The sequence below is a fragment of the Felis catus genome, chromosome E2 (assembly GCF_018350175.1).
Source record: "Felis catus isolate Fca126 chromosome E2, F.catus_Fca126_mat1.0, whole genome shotgun sequence".
In the NCBI taxonomy this organism is placed as follows: Eukaryota; Metazoa; Chordata; class Mammalia; order Carnivora; family Felidae; genus Felis; species Felis catus.
The window spans coordinates 18,948,379-18,956,831 of record NC_058382.1 but is presented as its reverse complement, the minus strand read 5'-3'; the positions used below and the strand labels follow the sequence as shown (position 1 = coordinate 18,956,831).

Sequence of the window (8,453 nt, the reverse complement as noted above, 5' to 3'; positions counted from 1 at the left end):
GCCCATGGGAACCTGCCCACTTCCTTCCAGACCAAAGGTCAGCAAACTTTTTCTTTAAAGGAACAGAAGATAGGGGCACCTGGATGGCTCAGTCGGTTAGGTCGTGATCTTCAACTCAGGTCGTGATCTCACAGTTTGTGGGCTCAAGCCCCGCGTCAGGCTCTGAGCTGACAGCTCGGAGCCTGGAGCCTGCTTCAGATTCTGTGTGTCTCTCTCTCTTTCTGTCCCTTCCCTGCTTGTGCATTCTCTCTTTCTCAAAAACAAATAAATAAGCATTAGAAAAAAACTAATAAAGGAACAGAGAATAAATATTTTAGGCTTTGTAGCCCTGAAGACGTCTGCTCTAACTCCTCAGCTGTGCCATTGTGTAACAAGAAAGCAGCCACAGATGATATGTAAATGAAGAAGTGTGGCTGGGATTCCAATAACATTTTATTTACAAAATCAGACAGAGGGCCTCGATTTGGCCCAGGAGCATAGCTTACTAACCACTTTTCTAATCCATGCCGTGGCTACCCAAAGATCCACAATGCCATGCCCCAACAGCCTCATGCCCCCTACACAGGACTGGCCTGTGTGGGCCTCTCTTCCACTTCCCACGTTCCAGTGTGGGACTCCAAGGAGTCTAAAAAGTCTACATTTGAACCTGGCCTTCAGCTTGGTCTGAAGGTATACTTTGTCCAGAGAAAAAAGCACTTAACATATTTTATTCAACCATTTGTTGTTTGAATTATAACTTTTAAACATTCAGACATATGGTATGTGGTCTCCATTTATATTTTGCCCTTGCCCCAGAATGCAAGGGGCAACCTGTGCAAAAGCACAAACACTTCTCAGAACAGCCTCAGCCAGCTGAACGGGTCCCCACAGACGCTCATCTGCAAAGGGAATCTGCGAGCTGGCTCCTATCTCCACATCGCGCCGGGAGAGTCTGGAGAGACCTGTGGCAATGCCGCGCAGCCTCCCTCGCCTTCAGCTCCTCGGCTTGGCTGCAGGCCCCACGCTCAGTGCTCATGTTCTCAGTGACAGAACAAGGATGACACCAACTGGCCAGTTCCTCATTCCTCCTATCAGATACTTCTGGAACGTCTTTTCTTTCTAGTTTATCTAACTACTTTCTTTGAACCTCTTGATGTTTGAACAACACATTCCTTTGTGGCAGATGTAAGACCTCTGAAGGTTGCTTTTTGTCTCCCTTTATCATTCATTTAACATACTATCCCTACCATGATGACTACCACCTCTGTCGTCACCACCGCTGCCACCACCATCACCATCACCACGATCATCACCGCCACCACCGTCACCCTCATCATGACCCCCGCTGCCACCGCCATGACTGCCACCGTCACCATGACTACCGCCACCTCTGCCATCACCACACTGCCACCACTTCCTCTGTGCTCACCGCAGAGCCTATAAGTCACATTTCCGTCACTCAGAACACTCCAAACCCAGAAGACGTTGTAGGGGGTCGCCATCTTGCCAACACTAGTGCATACTCGTGTCCAAGAGACTTTGAAACTCCAACTAGCTACCTACGCAAACACCAGTATGGTGCCCAGATCTTGTAAGCAGTGCAGTGTATTGGGAAAGACGATCGATTCTCTAAAATGTTACCCCATGAAGTACTTCTAACTTTTTTAGAGGTAAGTGATGAGTATTGGTGTAAATATCATTTTCAATAAAGTAATACTTTTGGCAAGGCATCCAATAACATCTAAATCTAAGAATATACTGCTATGTAATTTACATAATTACTAGACTCTAGTAACATATAATTTGCTGTTATATAGTTTACTCTTCTTTTCATTATTTTGCTCTATTTTTTTACTTTTGTCCTAAAATCGTGTTCTATAAACTCTAAAAGTTGTTCCACTGTAATTTGTTTTCTCTTTATGATGCTTTGAATCGCCAGGAGAAGGCCATTTTTATGAAAGTGCTTTGCAATACTATATTGATGAGTTACTCTATCATTTTTATTCGCCAATAGTTATGCCTATACTTATCATAATTTACTTATTTATACCCTCAATAACTCAAGTCACTGTCAAAGCACATAATTAGGCAAGATATGAGACAGAACAAACACGGGCATTTTGCACACAAACATATAGGGCTGAATCAGTTATTGAGCGGATTCCCTTCTCTTTTAGCTGCAATAGAAAGAGCTGAGGTTTGGACTGAAAAGCCTCAAGTGCTGGTTTTGGCTCAGCCATTGACCCCCTGAGGTCAAAACCACCACCTTCTCTGGCCCTTAGTTTTCTTCCCACTGTAAAGAGAGGAGCATGATAATGCTGGTTCTCTGCTCTGCAATGCAGGTCATAGGAAGATCAAATGATAAATGCTTTATTAGCAGTACCTTAATGGGCTGGTCGGTATCATTTCACGGCGTGCCAAGGCTGTTCATGGCATCATGATCCCTAATGCTGTGGTGGCATTGTGTTCCTTTGACAGATGTCATCCGAACAGATAATGTGCTGGGGCAGCCCTCTGTCTCTTTATTGGAACTCTATCTTGGGAATGAGGGCCTTCTTAAATTTTGCGTGTTAGGTACCTGCCTTGCTTCACCCTTGCCGTGGCCCTGGTACCCTGGGAGAGATACTTACAAAGCCCACAGATACAGGAATAAGCATTGTCATTGTTTCCTGGCCTATTGTGCCCTGGTTATTGAAGCTCCATCACAGAGGGGCTGGCCTTCTGCATTCCTTTACATCAAGCTAACCGTGGGCCTAGAAGTCATTGGATTTTAACTTCATGTCCCATCTTGTGGCTGCCCATGGACTAAGTCTCCCCTCTCTGCAAACTTTACATCTATACATACACTTCAGGAAAACAAAACAAAACAAAACAAAACAAAACAAAACAAAAGCAGCTATGAAGCTGTGTTACAGATTCTCTTTTCAGTCTTGGACCTGGGGTTGATGTACCTCACCGGATTTGGGGAATTTTGAACACTGGTATTTGGCATATTTTTTTCTACCCCATTCTTTTTTTCCTCTCCTTTTGGGACTCCAAATGCACATCTAATAGACCATTTTGATATTTTCCCAAAAGTCCCAGAGACTCTTACTCAGCTTCCTCAATCATTTTCTCCCTATTCAAATCTTCATTTGAATAATTTCTACTGACTTGTCTTCAACTTGACTCTCTTGTATCCAGTCTGCCATTAGGCCACCCCAAGGATGTCTTTGATTTCTGATAATACTCAACTCTGGGCTTACTTTTGGTTTTCTATAAAAAGATTTGGGAGTTCCTCGAGCCCCTCCTACTTGTCAGGACTTGAACTTCAAACTAGTACAGAAATATCTGCCTAAAATTCTACCTAAAACTTTCACTGGGGTCCCTGAGGTCCTGCCCTGTGCATGTTCCCTTTAGGAGTCAGCCAGAGATTTGGGGGAATTTATATGCACATTTTGTAGTATGACTCTCTCCTTCCTGGGAGGTCACCCCTCAATTCCCAACTGTTTGGGCAGCCCCAAAATCTAAGCTCAGTCTCTTCAGCTACTAAAACCACCTCTTTATATCTTAACCCTACTCTACAAGGTGCCGTGTGTTGCTGAAAGGCGGAATGTCCTCAGAGGAAAAGCCTAATAAATTGGCACTAAACCTATTTCCTTCCCTTCTTACAAGACTCATGTTCCCTTCAATTCCTGCCTGCTCTAGATTGTTTACCAGTGCCTTCAAGCAATAACATTAAAAAATGTTTTTCTTCTAGGGTTAGTAATCGTTATAAACAAGTAAGTGGGTCCAATACAAGATACTGTCATTTCCAGAATTAAAACCCCACCTTCCATAGCATTTTTTTTAAAAACATGTTTATGTATTATTTTTGAGAGAGAGAGAGAGAGAGAGAGAGAGAGAGAGAGAGAGAGAGAGAGAAGGCAAGTGGGGAGGAGGCAGAGGATCCGAAGCAGGCTCTGCACTGACAGCAGAGAGCCCGAAGCAAGCTCCATGTAGGGCTTGAACTCACAAACCGAGAGATTATGGCCGAAGCCGAAGTGGGACGCTTAACGGACCGAGTCACCCAGGCACCCCCCTTCCGTAGCATTTTAAAGGAGCTACTTTTCCTCTGACGCTCAATTGTAATAGAATTAAATGCAGTGAAGACAGAAGTCTCAATTATTTCCTTTCTTTAAAAAAGGTTTTGTTGTGATAAAGTATACATAACATAAAATTGACCAATTTCACCATTTTTAAATGTATAGTTTGGTGGCTTTGAGTGTATTCAGACTGTTGTACAACCATCACCACCACCTCTCCCCAAACTGAAAACTCTGTACTCATTAAACAATAACTCCCCACAACCCCTGCCACCAGCCCCTGGTAACCACCATGCTACTTTCTGTCTCCGTGAATTTGGCTATTCCAAGTACCTCATACAAGTGCAATCAAACAATATCTGTCCTTTTGTTGGAATGCCCCCTCTTCCAAATAAGTAAACTCTGGTTAAATGGCTGTTTAACCTCACATTTTTATCTCCGTGCCTTCCCACTACCCTACTGAAAGAACAGTAAAAGAGGTAAAAGGTGCAAATCCACAACCAGAGCTGGGAACTTCAGTAGAAATCGAAGAGATAAGAAATTTCAACAGCCTTATTGATGTAAAATGGAGGGTGGACACAAAGAACATATATTGTATGATTCCCCTGATATGAGGTTCCTGGAGTAGTCAAATCATAGAGACAGAGGGTAGAATAGTGGTTGCCAGGGGCTGCGGGGAGGGGAGAACAGGGGGGTATTGTTTACCAGGTACAGACTTTCAGTTTGAGTAGATGGGAAAGTTCTGAAGGTAGATGGTGGTGATGGTTGCACAACACTGTGATTGTAGTTAATGCCACCAAACCTTATACACAAAAATGGTGAAAATGATCAATTTTATGTCTATTTTGCCAGACATACACACAAAAACCGAGAATGGAGGCAACTGGTAAAGGCAAGTACAGGAGACCAAGGACTGGAATGCACATGGCGGGGAAGGAAACAGCAGCCAAGCAGAGAGCAAATCATCCCTTTGGACTCCCAAGTGGCTTGTGTCATATAAATACCCAGTACAACAAAGGGTAGGAGTAAGACAAGGGACTGAACCTTGCCCACTCCCCACCACTCGGAACCAGCAGCCGCGTGCTGGCTTGACATACACCATCCCCAGAAATAGGGCAAAGGTTCTTCTCTAAAAGAGAATCGAACATCCCCAAACTTCCACAATCTGTCATCTAGAGGTTCACCAGCTAACTGTCTAAGAGAGTGGCTTCCCACCTGATCACCCTAAGTGAATTCCTTCAATTTGTGAGCCCCCTGCAAGCCCAGAGGTCCCATCCAGAGATTCCCTATGATCCTGTTCTCATATGTGCTCCAATAGTCACCAGACTTTGAGGAAAGCCTCCAAAAGGCAGAGTCACACTAAGATAAGCAAAACAAAACATAGCACCAAGAGGCAAGGGCCATCCTCATACCATGGAACTATGGGTAGAGCAAAGGCTGTGCATGGTCAGAACAGGCACCACCCAGACATGACAAGCCCACCTTACAATGCATATAGCCTGGACCTCAGTCCCGCATGAAGGAAATAAAGGCAACTAGGGAATGGAAAAGAACTTTAAAATATCCCTAAGTACTACCCCTGTAAGATAAACCTTCATTTAACATAGCTAGAAATTAAGATAATGTCTAAAATGGATGAATCAAGAACTGGTGATGTAAGCATATTATTTAGAGAAACCACCAAGAGAAACAGCCGAATGAGTTAAAAGTGGCTGCCTCTGTAGGACCGCGGCGGGGGAGACATAGGCTGGGAATAATTGCCCTGCGATAGAAGCCCGTCTGCATGATTTGATGGTTTAACCTTGTGCATGTATTAGCAGTACTTTGATTTTTTTTAATGTTTTTTTTTTTTAAGAAAATGACTGGAAGTTTTGTTGTTGTTTTTTTTTCCTCATATAGCATTGTTTCATTCTGGAATTTTCCAATTAAGCTTTTGGCTAAACACATACATATGATAATGATAATTATTCAGGAATCGGGAGGTTTGTAAAAACACTGTGTGCCATTAGAGTAATCAAGCTCAGCTCTAACACATCTTGGCTTTTCAGGATAATTAGACCACACTGGAGGCCCAGATGGGGTGAATGAGAAAGCCATGGGTGTCTGCCATATAGTAACAAGAAAACATCACCCAGAACTACTCAACTGGCAATTGAAATTTGCATGTTAACTTAGTACACAACAAGAAATGAATAAAAATGCCTGGATTGGAGGCAAAACATTTCACTTTAAAAAAAAAAAAAAAACCAAACATAGAACACAGGTGCCATAATGAAGCTCCTACACCACTCATTTTAAGGCCTCGCGTATTAAAATAGAATCTGTAAAGCTGGAAGTCGTTCCTTCTGTATCTCCTATTTTTTAAAAAGGTCACCTTCTGGGGCACCTGGGTGGTTCAGTGGGTTAAGCATCCGACTCTTGATTTTGGCTCGGGTCATGATCCCAGGGGCATGGGATCGAGCCACGATTTGGGCTCCATGCTGAGCATGGAGCCTGGTTAAAGATTCTCTCTCCCTCTGCCCCTCATGCTCTGTCTCCTAAAAATAAAAAAATAAAAAATAAAATAAAAAAGGTCACCTTCACTGTATCTTTCTTGAAAGTTTACAAAATGCCAAAAAATAATTGGTCTCTTGACAGAGAGAGACCGACCGATATTTTGCAGGTCTGCACATGGTCCTGAGTCAGTACTTGAGAATGCAGTGGCGAAAAGGCACATATACAGTCCCTGCTCTTGGCACAACTTGTGAACTAATGTTGAAAATGGATACATATACAGGCAATTCACCACAATGTGATTAGCTCAACGGCAGAGTTAGCACAGGTTGGATAGGAAGGTTGGATAGGATTGCTTGGACAGAGCAACTATCTCAACAGCTAGCTGCTCTCAGGAAGGCCCTTGGACTGGAGTGATATCTAGACTTAGAGCTGCAGTGAGAAGGCTCCAGAGGGGGATTCAGAGAGAAGATTTACGTGGCTTCTGGAATGGAGGACAAAGCCTGGAGGGTAGTGAGAATGAAAGAGGACTTGGGCTGCTTCCAATTTTGATCTCAAACTTCCTAGTTGGGTTCTTTTTTCCAGCTTGGTTCGTGGCTCAGATGAAGACCCTGAGGGCAAAGCATCCCGTGATGGGACCTGAACCTACCCCCTCAAGCAACAAGGACTGCTCTGAGCCAGCAAGACCCTGCCAGTGATTGAGTCCGAGACATGGATTGACCTGATCTTTACTGCCCAGGTGCACAGACCACACTTTCTTTTAAAAACCTGGAAGTATTTTCTACACTTTGGAGACCATTGAGACACCAGTCTACTGTCTTCCTGGTGTTGGCCTCCCTGAAATAAATTCCTTTCTTGTTTCACCTCCACTCATTTCTCTGCCTTTGGATTTTGTCAGCAGCAAGTGGCTCGACTTGATCTGTTGGGGACTTGCCACACTCCACCCCACCACCCCACCCCCACCCCTGCCCCTCGCCGGTGCTGCTGCACCAACTGTACCCAGCAACAAGAATGTGGGACAGTAAAGGGGAGTAATAAGAGTTGAGACAGGAGGGGCACCTGGGTGGCTCTGTCAGTTGAGCGTCTGACTTTGGTTCAAGTCATGATCTCACCATTAGTGAGTTCAAGCCCTGCATCGGGCTCTGTGCTGATGGCTTGGAGCCTGCTTCGGATTCTGTGTGTCTCTCTCTGCTCCTCCCCTGCTCACACTCTGTCCTTCTCTCTTAAAATAAAAAATAACTAAATATTAAAAAAAAAAAAGTTGAGACAGGAGACTTCAAGAGCCAGTTCACACAGGGTTTTGTAAACAGACCCCAGGTTATTCTAAGGTCACAGAGCCACAGGAGTCATTGAAGGTTTTTTGAGGTAAGGTTTGAGGGCCAGATCTCACACCCTAAGATTTGCATTTTATAAATCTTTTCCTTGGGGCGTGGTTAAGCGTCATACTCTTGATTTCACCTCAGGTCATGATCTTGACGTTCGTGAGATCGAGACCCACATCTGGCTCCATGCACTGTCAGCTGCTTCTCATTCTCTCTCTGTCTCTCTGTCTCTCTGTCTCTCTCTCTCTCTGCCCCTCCCCCTCACACTTGCTCTCTTTCAAATAAGTAAATTTTTAAAAAAGAGAAAGCTTTTCCTCAGATAAATTCATTATAGACTGATTTTTATTGCTTTGTTTACTTTCCAATCACACACTTCTTACCCATTTCTGTTGTTTGTCGTTAAGGTCATTGGACAGATATTTGCATGATGATAAGACTATTGTAACTAATTACAGAGTGCTATTAAGTTTACAAAGCACTTTATCATATGCACTCTCGCAGAAGGTGGTATAGGCGGAGATTTCCTGGCATCGCCATTCTTCCACCTCCTGTCCGTGGAAGCTACTGATAATCGATCATGGCACAAGGTCCTGAT

At 43.8% G+C, this 8,453-nt stretch overlaps 1 long non-coding RNA gene across 1 annotated transcript; it reads left to right on the top strand.

The window, feature by feature from the left end:
- The first annotated feature begins 923 nt into the window (after positions 1-923).
- On the top strand, positions 924-7,405 carry LOC123382371. The gene is made up of 2 exons (XR_006590646.1): positions 924-1,649; positions 7,122-7,405. It is a non-coding gene; the product is annotated as an uncharacterized LOC123382371 (long non-coding RNA).
- The last annotated feature ends 1,048 nt before the right edge of the window (positions 7,406-8,453 follow it).